At 41.0% G+C, this 26,303-nt stretch overlaps 1 protein-coding gene across 1 annotated transcript in view; it reads left to right on the top strand.

The window, feature by feature from the left end:
* The first annotated feature begins 218 nt into the window (after nt 1-218).
* The window catches only part of LOC118223339 (F-box-like/WD repeat-containing protein TBL1X), a 40,726-nt gene continuing 14,641 nt past the window's right edge, over nt 219-26,303 (top strand). The window contains exon 1 of the mRNA XM_035409728.1: nt 219-602. The gene's annotated coding sequence lies outside the window, so the exon portion shown is untranslated. The remainder of the gene's footprint in view (nt 603-26,303) is intronic.

A 26,303-nucleotide genomic window follows, 5' to 3' on the forward strand; every position in this document is an offset into this window, starting at 1 on the left:
TAATCATACAGTGTAATTCACGACAGTGAAACAAAGCACAACGCATATTAGGCAGCCTGCTAGCAGGGTACATTATGAAATCATGTCCTCATTTTTGCCTGCTAATGCGTCTTCTAAAATGGCGTGCTAGCAATAGTGTTTTATTTGCTGTATGGATGCATTTCACTGTGTGAATAAGCAGGTTTAAGGTCAGTTGCTGATTTCTCCATTGTAGGTCACTGACGGTGCGGCTCCTCGCTTTCTTTCAGGCTGCGAGTGTTAGCCGCTGTCTGCTGTACTGTAGCTAGCTACGTACACTGGTACACTGAAAACTCCCCCGAAAATATGTGTACCTTTCGATTTTAGTTTTCCTACCTCCAAACTTTATTACACGCTTGGTCGATCGGTGACATACACCTACCACTAGTTCCCTGTTTTTAAGGATTGCAGGTAAAAAGAGTTACGGGGGAAATAATTAAGAGGTACCGAATGAAATGGGAGAAAAGTAGCTAGTGAGCAGTACATTTACCTAGTGAAGTTGGAGGATATTTCCTTGTGGAACTTAGCTAGCTAGCCAGCATACGCGGTGGCGACCACGCACCAGCATACTTTCTTTGGTCTAGGTAAGTAGAACTCGTACTCGTTCGTTCAAAACCCGTCGGTCTAGGTTGCTGCTAGTTTCACAGCTTGCTATGGTTTTATGTCTTTTATCCCGATTGAATTTACGCCGTGGTTCACAATTCACAAACTACTTTGGACTGTTTGTAGCTATTTAAACAATTGCTAGCTTGTTAGCTAGCTAGCTACCTACTTTTCGTGCATGTGCTGTGTGCTTTCGGAATATCCACGTTGTCATTGTTCTTTGAACGTGTGTTTCGAAACGTTAGAATGATTTAAAGTCAGTGAATGCACGGGGACCATTTGCGTTATCACAGCTTTGTTTTATGATTGAGTGAATTTGTTAGCGTAGCTAGACTGCTTAGTTAAGGAAGCATGTGTCGTTTAGTAACTTATCTAGGCTAGCTAGCTAATGTGGTGCATTTCCCCACGTTCTCCTCTGTTTTACTTACAGAGTTGCCGAGCGGTTTCCTGATATTATATTTTTATTTTATTTTATAGTATCGCGCACATTGCCCGTGCACATATATCGGAAAGGTGTGGGGGAGGGGATGTGTTTCCACACAGCTCATAGCTAACTGTAGTAGCCAACTACTTTGCTAGTGCCGGCCGGTGTTTGTAAATATGTGTATCAGTTTACGTTTAGTTTATCATCTTAAGAAAATACAACTTTGTAGGACTGTTTTACACACTTCATCGAAAGCTTATTTGATTACCAAGGTTATTGAACACGCACAAAATGTACATCATAGCATTCTGTGAACACATGGTCTACCATCATAGTTGGCATGGGATTGTTACCAGTTATCAGGCTACATTTTTTTAGCAAATTAAAATTGATAGATTTTTTTCATAGAGGAGGATTGTTTAATGGCCAGAATGTTTTATGACTTGATCATGCAAGGGGCAGGCTGGTATGGCCCATATGTCATCACCTGTTGGATAGGTGGCAGGTATTGACATTTCTGGTCCTGTATTTTCCAGAACTAGATTCAGACCAGTTTAAAGTTTTAACGTTTAACTTTAAACGTTAAAACAATATTGCGTTTTCTCGTTTTGGGTTCCAGTTCCACTTCACTCTTTGCGTCTGGACTGTTCTGAGGCTATTTTTACAAGAAATTGTCAGTATTGTCACGGTGGTATTGCCAAGAGACTTCGCACATTGCATTGTTAACCTGTCTGAACTGTAAAAGCTGCATTGAAACGTTAGCAGTTGATGAAGCCATTTCAAGTGGAAATAAACAATATTGGGATTTTTTCCCCACTCAAAACTGTTGTACAATAATACAAGGAAGTGAATTGTCATCAGTGTGAACGCATAGGTCTACCTTGTATCAAAGAATGGTTTGGACCATTTTGTATTCAGGACATGCTGAAAGATGTGTCTCCTAAAATCCAAGATTGGGTGTAGGATTTCTGTATGTTCTGTTCCTTGGTTGAACACTTTCCCCTGACTGCTGACAAAAGGGTTCTGAAGGCAGTTCTTGGAGTGAGTAAACTCGCTAGGTGCCAGATATTACTTGTATTGTTAAGAACTTGCTGTCAGCTTAACTAAAGTAACTATTACAGTTGGGAAGATTATGGATGAATTGGTCTTTTTCCAAGTCTTGGAATCCAATAAGGTGGCCTCTTTGTAAAGTTTACAATTGCAAGATGGTAAAAGGAAGCAACCCAACCATACTAGCCAGCTAATTTGGCCTAGGCCTATTTAATATTAAAATGATTACGTGTACCTTTTCTTCTTTGTAGGCATATACAGGCGGGTGAAAAAATGAAAGACATAAGTAAATAGGGTCAGACATTGTCGTCGAAAGTACACGTTTGATGACCATGATGCTTGTGCATTTGTGTGATCATACTCTTCCTCAGGTGACTGAGAATGTCAATGCAGGGCGTGATCAGACTGTGTCAGCAAGAACACTCTGTCGACAACTACACCGAGAGGGATGTTATAGTTCAGTTTCAGTGCATAAACATCTTATTACAAAGATAAATGCACATTTGAGAGTTCAGTGATGCAAAAACCATAGGCACTGGTCTACAGAGATGTGGAAAAAAAGTGATATGGTTAGATGAGTCATCTTTCACCATATTTTCAACAAGTGGGCGAGTGCATGTGTGGTGTACATCAAGAGAAGGGTACATGCCTGATCGATAGACTCCTACAGTGAGGGGTATGCTGATATGCTGTGTGGGTCATTTTCCTGGCATGGTTTGGGTCCACTTGTCCCCTTAGAGAGAAGGGTCAGTGCAAATCAATACAAAGTTAGTGATCACCTTTATCCTATGATGAAATATTTCTATCCTGATGGGTGTGGTCTCTTCCAGGATGACAATGTCCCCATCCACAGGGCACGAGGGGTCACTGAATGGTTTGATGACTATGAAAATTATGTGAATGATATGCAATGGCCTTTGTAGTCACCAGATCTCAACCCAGTTGAACACCTATGGGAAATTTTGGACCAGCGTGTTGGTGCTCTCCACCACCATCATCAAAACAAAAAATGAGGGAATATCTTTTGAGGAATGATGTTCCATCCCTCCAGTAGAGTTCCAGAGACTTGTAGAATTTCTGCCAAGGGGTATTGAAGCTGTTCTGGCAGCTCGTGGTGGCCCAACACCCTACTAAGACAATTTATGTTGGTTTTTCCTTTAATTTTTCACACCTGTACGTAAGAAGGTCTGTGGTTGCAGTGGCAGACTATTCAAATTTTGTTTTTTTATTGTGAGTTTCTTCATATCAGATATAATACCACCTCAAGCATTACTTTCTGTCAGTATTATTGCTGTTCATACACTAATTTGGTATTAAATACAATTCTGTCTGTGTTAGAAACACATACCCACAAACGCCTCCTCTGTAAATCAGAGCTGTACATTCTGAGCAGGGGATGGTTTTGTAAGTGTCCCATTTTTAGGCCAATGAGCACAGATGGTGGTGTCGTTCAGTTGTTTTTTTTTGTACAAGGATGTTCAAAAGCCCCGTCTTTGAAGTCAGGTTTGTTTGGTCTGTGAAATCCTGTAAAATGCTTTATCTGTTCTTGTTTTTATCATCCTTGTTTGGGAAGTCCTTTGACCTTTTAAGTCTACAATGTTTGAAGCCACTGATTCTGATCACTGATCACCACGCTCACAGGCAGCGTCGGGGTCCTTACTCAAAAAAGGATCCCATTACTAATTAGTCGCTACCGTCAACAGTGGTAACTAATTACATTTCAAATTACTTGCTGTGAAAAGTAAGGTGCTGAATTTATTACATTGTTTTAAGCCTCAAAATTTGAACATAGTGAGCTAGGGTGGGTCGTTTGTGAACGCTTTCTTCTTTTTGGCTCTTTTTTGTAAACAAAATGAAATATGTAGCTGCCATGAAATAATGGTTTGGTGATTTGGTTGTCTCTGTTCATCTCTGACTGGCAGACAGATTTTCTTTTGGTATTACTTATATGTAGGTAATGTGAGAGAAAATTGTTAGGGATGCCAGATTTCTGGCTCAGTTAGACAGCTATACAGATACCATTAAACTTAATGGAAAAAGTGTTCTTTTCAAACAGGACTGTCTGGTTGAACACGAGGAATCTGGCAACCCTAGCTAACATAGGTGGAGTGCTTTTCTTGCGACAACAGCAAAGGAATTATTGTAACAACTTTCTTATTTGAAAAATTAAAACTGTTGACGTAAAGTGAAAAACTGATATGGTGTTAGCATGCCAAGAAAACAAAACTGATTACTGTAATGCATTACTTTGTGAAGTGTCACCACTACACTGTGGAAAAGTTATTTTATTAGAATATTAGAGGTTTGATTAGACAGAGTGTATCCCTGCATGATGTTCTTTGAGAGCGTGTTCATAATTCTGTGTGAATGTGTGAGATGAGTGGCAGAATTAAAACTCTACACACAGTAGACAGATATAGTAGTTTAAAATAAAGCCTGATTGATCAACATTCCATGTTTCTTTTTTTAATCTAGGTAGAAATGGCAATCAAAAGGATATCCAGTATAAGCATGTAAATGGATGGTTCAGTGGCGCTCCATACAGCTGAGGCTTGAACCCTAGTTGGTAAACTTCACTACTGTGGAAACTAGAAAAGCTGCAAATTTCCCATAGTTCCTGAGTGGCTCAGTCGTGTAACATTTCTCAGGAGTGCAACATGAGTGTTTACTCAGCACAACCATGGTAGTTCCCCTCTTTATTTTTGGTTTGTAATGCTAATTCTGGGCTCATTATATTTTCAGATAATAGACAGATTTTAGGATTAAATGCATTCACATAGCACAGAAATTCATGGCTGTGTCCTGCACTCCCTCTTGGCCCGTGCCCACGTATAGCCTAGGTGGAGGCACGAATGTTCAGGTCTTTGTGGGTTTCTGTCAATCAGCCGACAATTTGGGCATGTGACACTTTAGCTAATCAGTTACTTAAATTGGACACTTCAGTGCAGAAATGCACCAAAACCAGCAGGCTTTTTGAGCGTCCAAGACTGGAGTCTGACACCCCTGGTGATGTGGTGACTTTGTTCTGTAATGGATATTCACTTCAGAGTTCCCCTCTGATAGGTAGCCTGGTAAACGGACTCGTCTGACAGGTGTAGCAACGGAAATGGCAAAGAAAATTTAGGCTACATTTAATAGCGTAGTGTTTGTTTTCTTTGGCTTTTTAATATATAGGACCTAACTATTCAAAATTATGATTTGGATTCCAGAAAGTCTTTAGTGGTCTTCCCTCCTCCCCTGTGTCGAGAAGCCTGAAGATGAAAGTGGGTGGGGGCGCGTTTTCAGTTGAAGTGTTTTTTTGTTTTGACATTTTAGTTCATATTTAGTTCATGTTAAGCTGTGAATGGAGGTTGAAATAGCAGAATTCAAAGCTGAGCGATAATCCCCTCACATTCAAATTATTGTGGCACATAGTCTATATGCACACCCTTGAGACTGAAACAAAGACAAGGTCTATCCCGTATGCCAGTTTGGCTCAGACATTGCGGTGCCTCAGGTTGATACCTGACCTTCGGGACAGTTTTTGGCGCCCTGTTCTGGCAGTGTTCATACTTGGCCACATGAAAATGTGGAAGGGCCCTCTTCCATTTCTTCCCGGCTCCCAGCTGGCCTATTATTAACAATCAGGCTTTTATAGTCACTAGTGAGTATGCTGCTTCTCAATCCAAATGGCCTCTTTTTCGGAATATCCGTTCATTATTATTTTTTGTATGTTTTGGGCCATGGGTGGTCTTCAGAGCCTGTGGTTCTGGGGTGTGTTCCGTAAACATTTTCATCAGAGTTGTTTGTTGGGCTAATATTTGTTTAAAGTAGAACGGAGGGAACATGGCTCGCTCCCCACGAGTGGTTAGCAGTTCACATGGGCAGCTTGCCAGCTGGCAGTTGGATATCATATTCAGAACGTACACACATGTAAACACGTGCGGGCTTATTCAAGCTAAGAGCTTGTATGATATTTGTGGTTTTTCAGTGGATCTGCTCTTTGTAATGCGCAGCTGTTTTGTGACCTTATTGCTGCTTTCTGAGCAGGAAGGATTTTAAAATCCAACTGGACTTGAACATCTCTACCCTCACGAAGGTGTGTTAAGTGCATGCAGGGTTCTATGGTAAGCTTTTTGCCCGGGAGCATTGATCTGGAACTCACAGGAGCTCACAGCAAAATGGAGAACACAAACTATATGTGCAATTTTTTCCTATGACCTAAACATGTTCAAAATGGCCAGTAGCCTAATTAAAGTCAAAATGAAATGAAATAATTCAAGTTTTATTCAACAAAACAACAGTTCTTTTAACAATGCTGTATTCAGTGCTCAAGTTATCAGTGCATAGCAGGGGGTTCCCAAACTTTTTCATCCAAAATGGATTTCCTCCTCACGTGTACCAGTGTTTGTTTTCTTCCGTGGGGGGTTTTCCCTCATATTCCGCTGGACGAAAATGGCTTTTAGTGTTCTTAGTTTACAGAAAATCATCTCAATCTACTGTTGATGAGCGGTATCACACTAAAGTTGGATGACAAATTATAAAACATTTGACATGCACACACATTACCATCTGAGAAGGTTACTTTGTGGACATGTCTTATTAATACAGAGGAGGCTGATTCTATTCACTGGGACTCACCAGAGCAAGCTCATATTTATTTTGTGGCCCGTAGTGGCATGGAGAAGACCATGCAAGTTCAGGGTTTTCCCTGGCTCAGAAAGAGGCTTGTGGTGCCTAATACCAATGTTAATGCACATAGGATATGACGCTCGTTATCCCCTTCTGTAGAACTCTCCTTTTTTAATACTAGCCCAAACAAGACATACCCAGAATAAAATAGTTACTATTCATTAATCATTTCGACAACAGGCATAAACCTGGTCTCCACCAAAAATGAGCATTCTCATTGTTTTTTCTAAGCTAGATATGTCTAGTCGGGTTCCCAAAAAGGCCATTTGTAGACTCCAAAAAGCTATTTGGTAACCAAGTGAAACAACTGATAAAAATGATAATTCCTTCAAAGAATTTCTAAGTAAACAATGGGCACTCTATTGTTGTTTCTCAGAGAGCACATTTTTGGGAATAAGAACTACTATGGATTTTGCTTGTTGTGGATCCTTGCTGTCAAAAGAATAGCCTACCTACTGTACCGTGATTTGTGTTGTCAGGATTTCCAAAACGCATAGGTGAGGGCCTCCCAAGCTTGTTCCGCTTTCCAACGTTGCAAAATGAGTAGCCTAACTGTTGTCGCTGAAACATTTGCATTGTAAAATAGTTAATAGAGATGGAACCCTGAGTTTTAACACTTTTAAACATTATATTGTGTGACCAGATTGATAGAAAATTTCACCCTTTTAAAAAAAAATCTGTAATGACAGTAAATAAACCCACGCTGGTGTGACTTAAAGGATTAAAAAATGAAACTAGCCCTATATATGGGCCAAATTTTTAAAGTGTTTCTTTGATGAAAAAAAAAAATCATAAATTGTACGCTTCTTGTTGTCTATACTTGTAGGCTATACGTTGGCATGCTTCACCTGCCAAACATCACCCACAACAAAATTTTAAGGGCTACAAAATGGATGTCCAGCATTCTAAAACATCTGTTCGGTGCTCTGAACAGCTGGTTTGGCAGGTTTGGCATCCGTTGCCATGCCGACTCTGCTTCACACCACAATTTGCTGTTGCGCCCATCTGAAATAGACTTTTATTTAAATGCAGTTTTCCAACAGATTCAAATTCAATTTTCTAATTTTTCTATATGTGGCTTGAATTTCATTTAGGCTGCCTGCTCATGACTTTAAAAGCAGAGGACGCCCTGAATTTAATGAATTGAATATCCAAAGAGTTCAGTGCAGCACAGGTCCACATGTCATCTCGCACCAGTATCCCTGAATTCAAAGTGTAGCCTAATTCACATAAAAAAGTAGGAGCAAATGCAAACATGGGTGTTTTGTTAACAAGTTATGCTATTTGATTAGTATATACAGAAACTGTTCCAAGCATCAGAACATCTTCTGTATCGGATGCAGCAGAACCCAGATATTTGAGAGATTTTGATATTTGCGGTATATGTTTGCTTTTCATTGTTGCTGTTCATTTGTTCCTATCTTATAATTGACAGTGCAGTTGCATTTTAAAACATGTTTTTCATTAAGATGCTGAAAGCCTTAAAATCTGAGTTTAAAAGGAGGTTCGACTTCAGAAAGTGTCATTAAATCGACAGTTGTTAAATTAAGAATTTGCACTTTGTAAATCAAGCCAACTTTACAGTATCCTGTTTTTTCTTTTTTTCTGTCCTTCAGCAGTCGTATATCAGAGGCTGCTTTTGCTCCTCCGGAATTAATTTATCGAGGTCATAGTAGCTGATCTCTTGACCTCGCCCATGGTGCGCAGGAGACAGGAAGGGAGAGGAAGTGAAATATGTGATGAAAGAGGTAGGAAGTGGATCGGGAGGGGTGTGTGAGCCAAAGTGGTAGGCTATGCCTTGTTCATCCAGTGTAGGATCAGTCTGCGTTTATTGTGGGATAAAATCTCCTCTGCCTGTTGTGTTGGTACAGCTTGCCCTAAACCCATGTATTTAAGTTAGTAGGTCAGTATTTTCAAACAGCCGCATTCATATTCCAACAATGTAAGGCCTTTCATTGAAAATGCTGTTTGCAATTGGGGTAAAAATCTTATTGAAATATCCTTTTTTGTGCTGTAGATTTGGCTGTAAGCTTCAGAAAAGGAGTCAGTTGCTCATAAACTGTGATTTACTATAATTTATTAGGTGCCATAAAGTATTAAAACCAAGCTTATCTAGAGCAAGGATCATGTTAGAAACGGCTTAACATTGTTCTTCTGTAATTAGCCAGGTCTATGCATGTATTTGACAGTTGAAATTGTTCTGTTGTAGTCTGACTTATCCAAGCCTCTACTGGTTTCCAAGCCCTTAGTTTTACAATAAGGGCAGCGGCTGCTAAGCTAAGGGTGTTCACACAGGTGATAGTACGGTGCTCCCACACGATTCCACCCACCGTTAAACCACATCCTTTGACGACTGGAAACCACTGTATTTCCACACAGCTCTGTCGCTCCCTGAGCCGGTCAAATGTTCACGAATGCATTATTTAAACCCTTATTGTTCCTGCTGCACAAATAGACGAACAATAAGGGAAAATGGCACCTTGTACACGCTTAAACCGAACATCGGCAGAAAATAAACACGTTTGCATTGTCAGCAAGAGACTCTGTGAGGACGCCAGGTACGAAAACTGCAAGTGAGTGATTTTTTTCACTTTGAACTTGAGACACAAGTGGCTTAACTTTGAAGGTCTCGATGAAAAGAAGCAGCATGTCTCAAATAATTTTGATGTGGAAAAAGCCTTGTTTTTGTGCCGTCTGCTGTCCGCCAAATACATGTTCCAGTGGCCTACAAAGTGTTGAGAGACCGGTGAAATAACGAGAACCCGTTTTGCTCGAACAAACTGTTCAGTGTTACAGTGACGCCATTAGGTGTGTTTGTTGGCAGCAACAACAACAAAAAAAGAAGGTTGGCAAGACTATTACAGTATATTTATATTCTAGAACGATATTGTGTACAGCAGTTAAATGCAATAATAAAATTTTATTAAAACTTGTGCAACATCATTATTCACACGAGCAAGCTTTTCCCCCCTACCCTCATTTTATCACCACTCTCTCTTTCACTGACTTTAACCCTTGGTTTTTAACTGCCGCTATAACGAGGGGGCTCTGTACATGTAGGCTACCTTGCATTTCTATTAATGACCATAGATGGTTGAGATACAGTACTACTCTGAATTCATATTATATTTTAGCCAGTTTTGTGCAACTCTGTTTGACTCCTTTGTGTATTGATGGAGCTTCCGGGTAGCAACTAGAACTTTGATTAATTCCCTGGAAAACATTTAAACTGAAGCACTATTTTCAGTTACCGTTGCTAGCACACAAACGGTATCACTAAATACATTCTTTTATGACCTCTTTAGTCAGTCTGGAAGCCTGCCCAAGGCTGTCTTTCAAAGCTAGAACATGATTTTGCATTTTATTTATTTATTTATTTATTTATTTATTTATTTATTTATTTTATTTAATTGTTTTGTAGTTCTTGAAATGGTTTTGATTGAATGGGAAATTGCAGACATGAACATGGGTCTGGTTAAGGGACGTTGGGTTCTGACATGTTTGACATTTTAGGAGTGGTATGTTTTTGGTAACTGTGCCTTATTTCCTCAGTCTGTTTCCGACTGAGTCCAAGTAGCACCGTTGATGGAGTTGTGTGTAGGTGGTTCGTCATGAAATGGTGCTTTGGCAGGATGTTATTTGAAGTTGAGGGGTTGAGTAGTTGTGCTGTGTAACAAGATTCAGGAAAAAAGGTTATTTCTCCCGAAGACAGTTTGAGATCATGGAGTCCATCTGCAGCCAAATGATGTGGGCGGGCCTATAGCCCTCACAGTTGAACATTTTTATGTGAATTGTTTTATTATATTTACTACAAATCGCAGTAATGTTGAGGCTTAAAAAGCCCATATACGAGCTAAACAATATTTTTTGAATAGTCCCACTGGACATAGGCTACATTACTTACTACAGTCAAGGTGCATTACAGTTGTGTAATAGGACATCTTCAGAGCTATGTTTAGGTATACCTATGAAACAAACCTGTTTTTCCAGTTCTTATCCTCAAGGTGTCACTGTAAGCAGTCTAATTACTGTAATCTGTCATAAGCAGTAAGCAGGCAAATTATATAGGCCTAATTAAGGACCAGTTAAAGAGTTTGAGGTCAGAAGGGTGCAAGTCGTTAATTGAATGATTAATTGAGATGATTAAGACACCCTGGTGTTGTGTAGCATGGCTTCAGAAAGTCGCATGTTAACCTCTCGGTATTAGAAAAGGGAACTACAGGTTAAACAGTTGAGGAAAACTTATGGCCCTAGTCGTAACACTGATGCTTGGGTCCTGAGAACAAAAAAAGATTCTCTGAAATGCCAGCAAAGGTGTTAAATATTAAGTTGAAAGATTAGGAAAGGTTGGTTGAAAGGTTACCCATATTATAGCTGATACAAGTTAATGGAAGTGTGCCTCAGTGGTTCATAAGAACGTGTGTAAATATAATGATGAGGACTGTCCATTTGGCCCGACAGCTGGTGTGCTTTTTGTATCTACCAGTCATCCAGCCCAAATGGCTGGTCAGTTGTATGCACCAATCTGGTTCACTCAGACAGCGGAACACAGCTAAGTGTCCGCAAAAACAGTTTTCAGTTTTTAGCTTATTAATAAATCAGGATCCCACGGCCCTTGACAATCCTTGAAAGTTTGTGAATTTGAGGGAAAAAATATATAAAAGGCCTTGATAGTTCTTGAAAATGGACATGGTCCTTGAAAGTGCTTGAATCTGCAATAGAGTATTTTACATAGCCTAAGTGGAAATTGAAATTATTGACTTGTAGTTCAAGTCTATAGCATATTCTGAATATGTGAGAGCGCTCAAGGTCTCAAATGCATTCTTGGTCCCATGAGGTTGTCTGTGTACCTTAAAATGAGCTTCATTTTTGTTCACGACACTTATGATCTTTAACCTAAAGTCTAGAGAGTATTCGGTACTGTGTCAAGTCTTGGCCTGAATATCTTGGCCGGTCTCTCCATTACCAACATGCCCCGGCAGGCTATTCCTCGCATTGACGGCTCTCTGTGTAGAAAAATAAAGTAGCCCACTTCCTGATGTCTGTGTGGAATTTACATTTACCTATTTTCCACCTATGCCTCCTGAGTAGATAGAGTAATAACTAATGCTGATAGCGTAAAATTAGAGACCGGCCCAAGCCTGACTGGAAGTGCATGCTGGGAAAGTAGGCAAAAGGGGGTTGGTGGGAGGACTTTGAGTTACTTGAACGTGTGGCAGATGGGGAAAATGTGGCCAGTGTGACCGTCTCCGGGTTCTTGTGTCACACTGACACAGCCGTGGATCATTAGTTTATCACTGTGTTTATTCGTGCTGTGGAGTTTTGCCGATGCGTCTTGCATGAGAAAAGTATGTTCCTTAAATTAGTAAGTCGAGGTCACGAGGAAAGCAGCTGGTTGTGGCAAAGAAGTAGATGACAGGGGAGTGGTAGATTTTTTTCCTTTTCTTTTCTTTCCCCCCCTTCCTTTTTTTCCCCCTAGGTTCTGCATGCCAGAAAAGATGGGTAGTGGTAGTGATTCATATGGTGCTCTTTGTGAATCCTCTGAGATTACTTTAGGAGCAGGGTTACCCCGTTTCTGGAAGTTGAGCTTGTTTTTTTATTTTTATTCACGAGTTTCCTCATTTTGGTTGCAAACATGGATGTGCTGACAGGATCAAAACAAACAAACTGGAACTAAAATGTGTGATGGCACGCGTTGGCTGATTTTCAGCAACACGCATCCTGGGGAATGCTTTACATTAGATGAAACACTGCCTTATTTCCACAATGTAATGCAGAGAATCTTTGACACTGGTGTGTTGACAGGCAGTTGTATGATAATGAACCCCGCTGTATTGTATGAATTTGTATTCCTGCTTATTACAAATAACCACATCATCTTTGTTTGCTGTGTGGGCAGAGAATTTGGTACGAGAAAACTGGGGGAATTAGAAAGTTGATTGTTCTTCTCAAAAACCAATCATTTGCATTTATGTGTAATCACTCAGAAAATACACCTCGCTTAAAACAGACTGAAATGAAAATGAGGTATTCTCAGAATTGTGGAGATAAATAGAAAAAAAGCATGAAAAAGTAGCATATCGGCGAAATAAATGGCAGTAAATGACAGCAGCAGTAAAATGGACCACATCGGCTCCATACTGGGCCTGCGGTTGAGTTCGAATAAGGTGTGAACACGGGGGCTAAAATGGGGGCTGGTCACTGGCAGGGGAGAAGAGGAGCAAGGGAGCTCAGGACACTGCTTCTCTTTTGAATGAATCGGTTAAAGATGGCTGGGAGTTTGTGTAGAGCTCACTGAAGCGCTGGAGCGAATGAGAAATCAGCAGCGTGTCTCTCTTCCCTCCCGAGGGACTGGGTATTTAGATACACACAACCCAAATGGCGTGTGATGGATTAAAATCACAAGGTCCGCTCCAGAGACCGTAATTGGCCTTGAAAGCGTTCCTGTCAGCGTCTGAGAATAGATTTGTTCTCAGTCCGTCTGCCGCAGGTTTTGGGAGAATATCCGCAATTAATGCTTGGAGTACACTATGCTAGCGCGCATAAAGTAGCGTCTTCGATTCCTGATTGCCCTTGCAAAAGTCCCAATCCGACCTCCAAGACCAAATGCTGCCCACTGCTCCCAAGGATCTGAATCCGGCAGAAAATATTTAAATAAAATTGAGAAGTGGATGTTGCCCTTCAGGTCCTGTGAGGCTATCCTGTGTGCAATCAGACAAAATGACACTTGTGTGTAACTGCCGTGGGTAATCCTTACTCATCAACCACGGAGATCATATCTGACTGTGGTCTTGGGTTACCTGACGGGTGCAGTTAGAATCGTGCTACAGAGCTAAGCATAGGCAGCCTGTGAACATTCCTGCCTTAAACATTTTTTTTTTAGCCAGCTTGAGTGAAATGTGGTATATAACAACATAATAATATTAATAGTAATAATAATGAAGTGTTGACAATGAAATGGTTGAATATAAAAATTGTTATGTAAAAGTACAAAAATGTAAGAAATTAAAAAGATGCCAGTTTTTCCCCATTCACATCATTTGAAAATTACTCTGTTAATTTTCTTTGTATGCTTCATTGACAACTATGTAATGCAGTAGTTCCAAAACCTGTTCCTGGAGATCTACCATCCTGTAGGTAGATTTCATTTCAACCCTAATTTGGCACACCTGATTGTATAATTAGCAGCTCAATAAGACCTCTAGCTGTGGAATAGGTGTGCTGGAGTATGGTTGGAGTGGAAGTGGTGGATCTCCAGGAACAGGTTTGGGAACCACTGGTGTATTAGAAGTGTAAGTGTCCATTGGCCTTACTTGATATGAGCGCTTTCATCATCTTGTATATTTGAATGCGTCCAAGTTGGTCAGAATGAGTTTTTGTCTGTATGGTGAGTAAAATGTTGTATCACTGTACAAGAAAGAACAAGCTAATGGTCGCACAGCAGTGAATGTTCTGGTGGTGCACGTTTTCCTGGCATGGTTTCAGTACACTCATACCCTTGGAAGGCAAGGTCAATGTCAGTTCTTACTCTGTGATACTGAGCTAGCACCTTCACTCGGTGTTAAAGCATTTCATTCCTGCTGAGGAGGGGTGGCTTTCCATATTACCCCACCCCCACCCACAATCTAAGTAATCACCAAGTGGCTTGAGAAGCATGGTATTAACATTTTTCGTATATCACTCAATTTAGTGATGGGATGTTCTCTAATAACACGAGATGGTTTTTTTTTAAGTGCAAGTTGGTAAGGGCGAGTCGTGGAAGAGTGCTGCTGGATTTCCGTGGAATTCCAGGCGCGAGGAGACTCTATGCAATAACGCACATAAGCTGTATTGGCCACATTTGGAGGCCCGACCCTATTTAGTTACATTCATTTTTTATTTTTTTTAAACACTACCTATATGTTGGCAAAACAAACAGAAACGTGACCAGTCTGTTGTAACTAATTGAGAACTGCCATGGTCGGCATGTCACAGCTGTGCTTCTGTGTGATTTCCACACATTTGCAAAAGCTCTGTGTCACATCTGAGGAGTCGAGGGAAAACAAGATCTCCATTTTGGGGCAGATTATTTTAGCAGTTACATCTGCGGTCACAGAGGGCTTTATTTGTTATATACCTTTGAGAAGCAGGTAGTCGCCATTGTGTGGCAGTGAAGGTGGAGGTTGTTCCCATGCATCTTTACCACAGCAGACTCGCATGATGTCACGATGGTGTATTTGCCATGCTCTCCTTTTTTTTTTTTATCCGTTCATGACCCATGTAGTTGACAGCTTTTACTGAGATCACTTCCCTAATCAATCATAACAAGAATAACTGTTAATGTATGTGCTACCCAGGGCTCCTGCTAGCCAGTGGCGTGAGTATTGATCGCCCTGGAAACTGGGATTGGCTGTCACGCCCCCCAGCCCCACTACTTCGCCCCCTGGACTCCTGCCCACATTTCTTAATGCTAAATGAGTCATCAAACACTGCGGATAAGAAATGGCAGTGCGGGGTTACCTGTGGTTATCTCTCTGTCTTTTTCTCTCGCTTGCTAGCTCTCTCTCTCTCTCTCTCTCTCTCTGTCTGTCTCTCACCCCTGTCCCCTCCCCCCACTGCTGGGACTGCAGCCGTTCCTGGGGCTTCAAAGGCGGGCTTTACTGAGCAGAGCAGTTCAGGAGAAAATGGCTGCTGTTTCCAAGCCTTGTTTGTGCATCTGTCAGGAGATGACTGCTCAGGAGAAAATGGGGTCTTCCGCACGTCAAGACGGAATGAATTTCCCCCCCAGCTCTTTAAGTGTATTTTTTCACTTTTGTGTCCCTTTCTCAACATCTGTTTAAAACAAAAAAGTATATAGGCCTATATATATATATATATATATATATGTGTATGAATACACAGCACCCTGTAAAAGTATGGTAACAGTAGCATGAAATTATTTTTGCTGTATAGGCTACTTTAAAGCCCTTGATTTGAGATCAAAAAAATAATGTGAGACAGAAGTGCAGACAATCAGCTTTTATTTAATGTTTTACCATTTTACAGAAATGGCTATTTTTGTGTTGAGTCCCCCCATTTTCAGCTGTGCAAAATTGAGTTAACGGATCAGTGACAGGTGTTAACCGTTGCTCAGGTGTTTCCTTTTGCATGGATGGTTCACACAAGAGAGCAGTGAGTTTTTAATCTTGGTTTTAGCCTTTGTTTTCATTTGTGGAGATCGTATTTGGAGTTAGAAGGCATAAACCGTAATGAAGACCAGAGAAGTAATTATGTCTGGAAAAGCAACTGAGAGACCAGAAGAATTCATAATAAATAATAGCACAGAAACTGAGTATATCAAGTACAGTAGTCTTGAAAACGTGTAGGCCTATAGCAAAGTAAGAAATTCCATTCTGCCATCTACACACTGTATATCAGTGGACGTGTTAATGCAGAAAAAAAGAGCTAAAATGCAAGAAAAAAATTACACTGCGTTATGTGGTCCTTTTATTAAAGGTTACAACGGGTGATGACCCAGACTTGAACCACAAAATAATTACTCCTCTTTCTTTGAGCTAGTCATCTTTCAGTGTCTGACATTGGTGTTGTTTATTGATCATAATATTTACACAGCCATTTTAGCATTGCAAGATTCAAAGAGAAAGCGCACAATTTGAATGAATGGTCATAAACAAGATGTCACACCCTAGCTAGCTTGGTCTGCATGAGTAAATGAAAATCTCTCCTAAGGTTTTTTAATATTATTAGCCTGTGTGGGAAAAATTAGGCTAGTTTTGATCAAATGAAGAAAAAGTTATTTGTAGCATATTTTATCCTGCCAATCCCACTTTTTCATCCCACTTATGTTACCAGTGTCCAATTATGAATGACATAGGCCTACATTTATTGTGTTACTATTGCGAGTTGGCATATTAGGGAAAAATTGTTATTTTTATCAGAACGCAAGTGAATTAGTATAAAACACAGACTTCGAAATGCCCTGCGTCGCATGCATGCATGCACACTGAGAACTGTACCCACCCTTCCCCCAATTTGCTGCATATTTTTCATGGATTGCTATTCAAATTATAATCTGTTACAGGGTTGCTTTGCAAACCAAAGAACAAAGTTATTTCCATCCATGGCAACCTGTGATTCGATTGAGATATCTGTCAAAATATGCTCCCACTCGCTCAGCTGAAAAGCTGCCAGGGACCTACTATAGAATGGTAAATATAACTAAAGGGCCCTTTCAGCATTCCCCGCTTTTGTGAAATGTGTCATTTTAAATCTGAAAGTGGATGTATAATTGCACTGTATAATGTATAATTGCAATCCAAATTTATGGATTGGTGTTATTGTTTGATCATAAGGTGTGCTCTAGTTCTGTTCAAGCCCCTCTGTGCTGATTTCTTTCTTTCTGTCTTGGCGTGACAAGGGTAATCGGGCTATCTTGCGGTCCCACACCACAAACCGTCCAGTTCTATTAATGGAGCAGCCTGGCCAGCAAAAATATGCTCGTGTTTGAGATTTTATCTCTTATGGGCCTGTGTAGTTTCATGATCAGAGCATTACGATGCCAGTAGTCTCATTATTGCACTCCTGAGGCTGAATGTGAGGGGATATTTATATCTGAGTTGCTATAGGCTACTGCTCTAAATTCTCTTTTTTTCCATCAGTAATTTACATAAGACAGTAACAAGGGATGATTTTGCAGTCCCAGCTGTCTTGCATCCCTGTAGGAGTCACTTTAAAAAGGTCCCACAATTTGGGGGTGGCTACGAGGTCACAACTAAATATACTGTGTCACCATCTCATGTCGTAGGTTGAGCTGACAGATCCCCCGAGGTCTCAGAAAGAGTCAGCGAAGAGCGAGTTGTGTAGATCTGCAGAGCTTCTTTAGCCTTTTCAAATGCCACGGTGAAAAAGATTTGATGTGTGCGTGCATACGCTCGGTTAATCTGGTCGAACATGGGCTTTAACCCTTAAATGGTCTGTATGGCCAAGCGGTATCGTTGTGTGTGTGTGTGTGTGTGTGTGTCTGTCCGTGTCTGTGTTTGTCTGGTGTGGCAGTGAAACGGTTAAGTGAGGAGAGCTTAGAGGAGTAAACCTAGGGTGGCACATTTGCAAAGAAAAACAAAAGACCTTTAAGGGGGAAATACTACTGGCAGAAAAATGAGTTCCATTGTGTCTGCTTACATATGTTGCCTAATTTTCCGTTAAGTACAACATGAGAGTAGATGTGTGAATTGGCTCACTGGTAATTGTTAGGCTAAATCTGGCTAATGGTTAGCTTGTTGCTTGTCAGCCTTTATCAGATCATCTTTTGTTGTCTTAAAGCATCAATTTATTACTGTGTCAATTTAGGGCACAGATCTATTGATCTCAAAAGTGTAGGGTTGCCTACAGCCATGTTTGGTCTTTTGGTGAATGTTGTAAAAATGGAGAAACTATAGTTTGTTTTTTAATTAAGTGAGGACGTGTGCAATGGCGTTGCAGATGACTATCTCATGTTACGCTGAGCTTCTATTTCATACCACAAACTCTGGAGCTCTCTAGCTAGTTTGTTAGTTACCCATCCCATGTACTTATTGGATATTATTAATTTAGTTAAAAGTTAGTTTAGTTGTAATAGGCTACTAGTTTAAAAGAAAATTCTAAAAGCATTCCCACTGCTGTCAATCTAACTTATCAATGATTTATTAATGAGGACAGTGTTGTGGGTGAGTGGTTATGTTCTCATTAATATGTCTGGTTACCTTAGTTATACTACTGATCTATCTGGCTAATTAGTATTGATTACTCCCTGGAGGCAGAAAGCATTGGCAGAAGTCAACTTCTGCTTTGTTTATTCTTTGTGTAATTAAGAAGCTAACTCCAGCTTCTCAGTTAATACACACATTTTGTAGCTGGGTTTGTTTTTTAATTTTTATTTTATACACCAATACTTTTTAAGCCTACTTTCAAAATTGTTCACTGTATTCACTGAAATTGTTTCTACACCAACAGAAAACACTTGAGTGTACAAAGTGTAACATTCACAAAATCATTTTTGTGTGACATCTTTCATCTTGACAAATTGCCTAAACTAAATACAACAGAAAACCCTGACATGTTTGGTTTAAGTAACTATTTCAGTTGGGTGATTTGAGGTTTTAACTGCTTATTATCTTAGTATAATCACACTGGCTCTGCCTCCACTGTATTGGTTCACTCTTTCCTGTGGTAATAATGGTGAAGAGCCACAGTTTGACATTGATTGATTGTATTTTCTTCACTTGTTCTTCACTAGCTTTTTCATTTAGCCTAAGTCCAGAGTGATCTTGAATTGGGACTTTGAAAAAAAAAATTGTCTCTCCCCGTTTATAGTCATTGAACAGGGACTCTATTTTTTAGAATCCCTAAACATTTTCTGCTGCCAAGTTTGCATTTAATTTAATTTCCCTTTATGTGCAGTGTTGTATCCTTGTGGAACAGTGCAGATAGGCAGATATGGAGGCAGAAAGGTTGCTTCTTTTGCTGCATGCATACAGGTATATAAGGTGTTGCCCGTGCTCTGTAGGAAACACTAGTTGGTTTCTTGACAGGTCAATATGTAGCCATGCCCATACACCCACACATTCCATGCACATGTAATGAATAGTAATGAATAATGCAATTTGCTGCCTAAGGCTCTTCCTTCGGTATTCAAAGATTATTGCAAAGCCTTTCAGAAATGTCCTTTTTTTTCTTTTATCATGCAAATGTGGAGAGGACCTGCGTAGTTTGCCCTTTTAAGGTGCACAATTGAATGATGCACAATATTTTTTAAAACCACTTACTTAAATTGGTTTTGGTTTAGAGCTAGACAGCTCCGTGGCATGGGAAAAGACACGTGAAAAGACATCACAATATTATTCATTCATTCATTCATTCATTCACTCATTCACTTTTTGAAGGATTGGGTAGAATTGGGGTTTTCAACCTTTTCTCATCCAGGGACCTCCAACTAGGCACAAAGGCATCCCAGGGAACACCATCATAAGTAAAAAAATGTATATCAATAAAAAAAATGTAACTATTAAAAAAAAATCTGTAAAAAGGTGTTCTAAAGATTTTGGCGGGTGGGAGAGGGGATACGTGTATGCTGTAGTGCAGACAAAATGTTCCCCATAATGCACAAGTTACAACAAATTAACCAGCTATCCCTGTCAGCAGATCACAACCTTGCTTATATTAAGTAAAACTACAATTTTGATATGCATGATGCTGAAAACAATAGGTAAATTATATGGATTTTTTTTATTTACTTTTGTTCGAAACCAGGATTTCCCGGCCTAATATATCTGTGTACATGAGTGTGTACATGAGGTAGCCGAGTTAACTCCATTCTTGCTTTGCGACCTTACTGTAAATCCCAAAAGGAGGAAGCTTTTAGACTTGGACTTTACGCATTTACCACCCCATAAAAATATCTTTAAGCCTGCATACGGAGGCCGAGAGGTGTAGCTCGCGAGAGATAAGGAAACTGGCGGAAGAAACCTTTGAACCCGTCCTCTTATCAGATTACTGTTGAAACGTATGAAACGTAGTTCTGCTTAGCCTGTGGTCTGAAGAGGATTGCGGGTGAACCGGGGAGACTGAGCTGTGATCCGGTGGGGGTGCAGTTGTGGGAGCCTACGCTTCTTTGTGTAGAATGGGTGCAGTGTCTACGACATTGTGTTCCAATGCCATATAGCGCGGGCGTACGCGTGTGTGCACTTGCAGAGCCTCTGTGAGTGTGCTTAGAGAAGGGCGCGAGGGGGGGGGGGGGGGAGCTCAGTTCAGGGAATCTGCACAGTCTACTTCCCATCTGCTGCGGTTGTATTTTACAGCCAGTTTTACAACCCCTGAGCTTGTTAGGCGGCACCACTGGACACCGGTGAAGAATATAGCGAGTATGTAGCAAGTCCTGTTTCTATATGCAGTGTGGTCTGAGCGCATATCTATGTTATGTGCAAGTTTTTTTTCCCTCCATAGTACAGCTGAATTAAACGCAAACACATTTTTGCGATAGACCATTAATCTCAGAGTGGGCTCATTGCTATTAAATGTGAGAGGATTATACTCTTTAAAAATTATCTGGTGTTTATTTGATCAAATTTCACCGGTTTCTGTGAATGGTGGCTTGACTTTGCATTCCGGCTGTGGTGTTTTTATAATGTGTCAATGTTTATAATTTTCAAAGATGAGGGGCCTAAACCTCTTGTCTGGGGGGGAGGGGGGTTGCTAAACATTTACACTGAGCATTTCCCCAGGGGAAGAAGAAAGCATTTTGATGAGAGAGATGTTAATGCACAGAGACTGCTCTTGCAGATGATTCTATCATGTGTCCATCTGATGGATGGATTAGCACAGGAGAAGTCCCACAAGGACACAGGCCCCTCCAGTGCCTCTTGCTAATTGTGTTTTAACTTTGGTGCTAAAAGGCAGTGGAGGCATCCAGGCAACGGCTTCCAGCTTTGAAGCGCAAGGGAACCAGCAGGCCCCGCTAGTGAGCTAATTAACCGCACTGCTCCAGCCCCTCAGGAGCCTGAACCAGGCCCGAGCAAACCTGCTTACCGTGAAAAGCCGGGAGTACGGAGTACTTTGTCTGGTAAATGCGCTGTTTTCACCCACATTCATTAGGTAGGCAGTTCCACAGCACGCTTCACCTTTTCTTTACTGTGGTAGCGAGCTATTTTCCATGCTTGTTGGTCTGAGATATTGATAGCCTATCTGTATGTTGGGAATCACCCGGGGATTGATTCATAGGCCCGGTCTGCCGGTTTTTGAAAATCTCTCGTGGGATGCCTTTCCGTAAGGCATAGACAACAAACTATTTTTTGATTATTAATAAATACTGTTTTCTTCCCCCATATCTAAGTCAAAATCGTATGTATGTTCAAAGCATTGCATCCAGTATCTACAAGCATTCTGTGCTTTGTAATTTTGCCTGACACTGAAGGTCAGTACTGTTTTGAAAACGGTGTACAGCAGCCAGCTACAGTTAAAGCTCAAGGATATGAACACTTTGGGAATGTATTTATTGATTGGAGCCGTATAATAAATGTCATTGCTACAATGGAGGTAGTTGCTTCTGTTGACAGCATATATATATATATATATATATATATACACACTTTATTTATATATATATATATATATATATATTTACAGTCACTGCGAGAGAGTTGATTTCTCTAGTAAGCTCGTCAAAAGCTGCAAGTACAATCACGTAACTTTAACATGGCTTACTATAATGATAATGTTGAAAATCCAAATCCTGAAGATATTGCACTAGCTAATTATTCATCAGACTATTCTGAGGATTTTGTCGAGCCTCTTCACTTTGATTACTGACTCTATTTATTTGAACCGGAATACACAGACGAAGAGCTAAATAAAATTTGTGTGCGCACAGAATAGTGTAGTTTACGATCCATTTTTCCGTCAAGTTGAGATGGAATTATTTTCAGTTTCAACATTCATTTTCACTTCCCAATAACAAGTTTTGATAAACTGGACTTGATTTAAAGTACATTGAACCTGTCGCATATCTTTCCCTATAGATGTCGTGGTGAAGACGGAATAGAGGAGAAAAAAACGTATAGCCAAAGCCTGCCAATGAAGCAGCTACTTAAAATACTATTACATTTTAATAATGGCACATGGCAAATCGTGCATTCAGTGCGTACACATTACTCACTGAAATTCATTAAATCATTTAAAGGTCGAGGTAGTAAATTACTGTATATTTGTAAGGTAAACTGATGGACACTGTGACCATTCATAGAAAAGCCCTGGATGTATTTTAAATAAAATAATATTTGTAGATTAACGTCACGACTCCTCCTTGATAATTGGCCTTCTGATAATGCGTGGGTTTGGATAACGTGCGCTTGTGGAGCGGGCTTCCGTTATTTTTATCCGTTCCAACAGCTTTTCGAGAAAAGGGAAGAACACACCGATGATTCCCAGATGAATTGCACCACGGTGGATTAATTTCTTCTGCAGTCACTTCAGGACACGCACATACATTGTGAGTGGGCATGTTTCTCACCAGTCGAACGTCAGCTGCTCGGACAGGCTTTTCGCTTGGAAACGGGGCCGGAGCTTCGACATTGTGGGAGAGCACTGTAGGCCGAGCGAGAGGTGAATTATTCATGCTGAGTAACATGTTCAATCCCGCTGGCAACGTGCCAGCGAAAATTGGGACAACACTGCTCCTTGTCTGTTCCTTCATAGTTCTTGCTTGTTGCTATGCTACCGGAGAGAAACCCTGGAGCATACGAAGGAGTTACGAGGACATGTAAAGAGACACTTGAAAAGCTGAGGGGGCTGACGCAGACAGCGCCTTTCATAGACCAGGCACTGTCTCTTAGTGCGCCTTGTTATAGGCCTACATATTTTGTTTATTTTACCTTTATTTAGCCGGGTAAACCGAGAGCTCCATTGTCACTCGCTGGGCCTGCATCACGAAGCAGGATTACCGAGTTGGCTGAATAACCAAACTGAGTTAAAAACCAGAACAGCTCTCTTTACTTACGTCCTTGTTCCATATTTGGGAGGTTTCCTGGTTTCGCTCAGTGCAGTTGTCCAGCTAACTCAATAATCCTGCTTCGTGACACAGGCCACTGGAGAATACGGGGGAAAGTCATGTGCGTAGCCAGTCAGATTTTGGGGACGATTAGGCAGCCCAATGCAGAGAGGCAGTTTTATGAGAATTTTGTGTAGTGAGTCGGGACTTACGGTCTCATCTGAAGGACACCACCTTTTGCAGTACGGTGCCCCTGTCTCTGTGTCGGGGAATTTGATTTCTGTTTGATTTAGAAGGAAGAGTGCCCCCCAATGGCCTAGTAATGCTTCTTCTGGTAGCAGCTTTCCCATCCAAGTACTAACCAAGCCAATGCCTGTGAGGTTTCTTGAGCTGCTACTTTAGCAGCTCCACAGTGACCTGCAAAACAAATGGCATTCTAATACAAGCCTGTCATCACCTTTTATCCAGTGTACTCTTAGGTGCGAAACGATGTGTTATTTAAGCTGCTTAAATGCTGTTCTTTTGCTGCCTTTGTCTTGTCTTAGCTGCCTGTATGCAAAATAGTGCCTGTGTTGACTACCACTACTTTTCTCAAAGTGCAGGTATGTTTATGTCTAGAAATTTGATGGCAAAGGACCTTCTCTCTTTCAAAGCTGTAACCAGAGAAATGCTGGAAGCCATTTCACTGTGCTATCACATGTAGTCTGGCGGATTCAAAATAAATACTTAAAAGGATAATAATTAATTTGTATGCTTGGAGCTGTAGTTCAGTAAGGTTGCTCTCACTTGTATCAAAGGTGACAAACCAATAACATTTAATAGTGTGAAAACCGCACAAAGTTGTCGCACCTTTTCCCAACCCAAGTGAGAGATGCAGAAAGCTAGAATTGAAATGCTATGATGTATGGAAGCACCCTAAGCACACATTTATGATCCTGATCAGTCAGAGGGAGGTGTGTGTGTGTGTGTGTGTGTGTGTGTGTGTGTGTGTGTGTGTGTGTGTGTGTCTGTCTGTGTGTGTGTGTCTGTGTGTGTGTGTCTGTGTGTGTGTCTGTGTGTCTGTGTGTCTGTGTCTGTGTGTCTGTCTGTCTGTCTGTCTGTCTGTGTTTGCACACGTAGCATCGAGGTGCTAAACAACCTCTGTTGAGTGAATGGTTTGCCTTCGACGGCTGAGATACAAACGGGAGGGAATAATTTCATTTGAAAATTTCACTTCACATCTCACTGTAAACCGTTTGTTACAAACATTAGCTCTAGCCCAAACTGGACGTTGGTTTGCAGTTGAGCTTCTTGTTGATGGAAATGAATTTTACCGTCATTATAGATCACAGTAAAGGAAATGCTTGGTACCTGCAGTGCTTAACATAAACCGGATCCAGACGTAAGAGCCATTTGAGATTGGAACAATAATTTTAAAAAGTTATGTTTACCGTGCGTGTTTTAGTTTGGGATTAAATTGTTTTACAAAGTTCATCTTTATTATGCCTGTTCCATCTTGGTTATTTTTTAAACTTAATCAAAAGTTAAAAAGTTAAAAGCATTCTGATTTGAGGCCGTCTGGGTAGTGTATAAGCACTCGCCTACCACCGCAGAGACTTGGGTTCAATCCCCGGCAGCGGTACTTCCGGCTTGGTCAGACGTTCCTATGAACACAATTGGCAGTGTTCGCGGGTGGGAAGCCGGTGAGGGTATGAGTCCTGATCGTTGCATTAGCGGCTCCTACTGGTTGGTCGGGGCGCCTGTTCAGCAGGGAGGGGATCTGGGGGAGATAGCGTGAACCTCCGCACGCGTTACGCTCTCCCAGTGAAACTCCTCACTGTCAGGTGAAAAGAAGCAGCTGGCGACTCCACATGTATCAGAGCCTGGCATGTGGTAGTCTACACCCTCCCCAGACCGACAGAGGATAGCGCATCGACCAGGACTGTGATACACACGGGGATTTGGTATAAAGACTAAATTGGGGAGAAAATGGAAAAAAAGCATTCTGATTTGTATGGGACATGAGGGGGGATAGATCTGAATTGTCTCTTGTTTGCCTAAAACATTGGCAGTCTGAGAGTGAACAGGTATTTTTGCAGAGTTTAGATTGGAGAATGCCTTAGATTTGATTCTTTTTTGGATTGTTTATGACTTGCACAATAAACAAGAGGTTGTGGTTCATGTCAGATGTGAAGAGTGAAGATCATAGCAAGGGTGAAGTGATCCAAAAAAAGAACATTCTTTTGTTCAGATTATTATTTAGGCTACAGATGAGGAAAATTAGCCAGCGTCTCTATCTGTGGATCTGCACACTCTCCCACCCCCGTCTTTCTGTTTGCCTCTAGGCGTTTGTCACTTTATGGGTGTCTATATTTCTGGTTGCTTCTCGTGTCATTAAAATGCACACGCACCTAACTCGTCCTATATATACCGTCTGTACCTTTTAATATGTGCTAATCATCATACTGTTAACATTAGCCTAGGTGAGCATTCTCAGAAAAACGGGGCTTAACAAAGAACTGTGCCCAAATCCTCTTAATCGTTTTAAGCCCTTTCCCGAAATATCAGGCACATTTGATGTAGACGGCTAATAACTAGCGTCTCACACGAGGATATCTTCTCAGTGTGGTCCCACAATATGTCTGTTGCAGCGCTTTAACACCAGGGAAGATAATTGTCCACTCCCCTGAGCCCTGATGAAAATGTAGGTCACGCTGATGGGGTGGGAAGGAAAAAACGTAAAAACAAAAGGGCGCTTCTGCCTCCGCGTTTGCGATGGTGTCGGCGCGGAGCCGCAGACCCGGTAACTCGATCCGTAATGGTCGGGAGTGGAAAGAAAATGTATTTTCTAAACGGAGGGCTGGCTGTAGAGCAGGAAGGGCCACAGAGGTCAGCAGATTGCAAGTGCACGTTGCTTGAAGAGACAGCCATGCTTTTCGAAATGAACACAGCAGGTGGTGCACAGTGGAGAGTGAAATCATTTCTAAAGTCATTTCATTTATTAAAGACGTGTGACTAGAATGTTGAGGGTGCACGCTACCTACACAAACCTGAGGGGATCTT

The sequence above is a fragment of the Anguilla anguilla genome, chromosome 3 (genome assembly GCF_013347855.1).
Source record: "Anguilla anguilla isolate fAngAng1 chromosome 3, fAngAng1.pri, whole genome shotgun sequence".
Taxonomy (NCBI): Eukaryota; Metazoa; Chordata; class Actinopteri; order Anguilliformes; family Anguillidae; genus Anguilla; species Anguilla anguilla.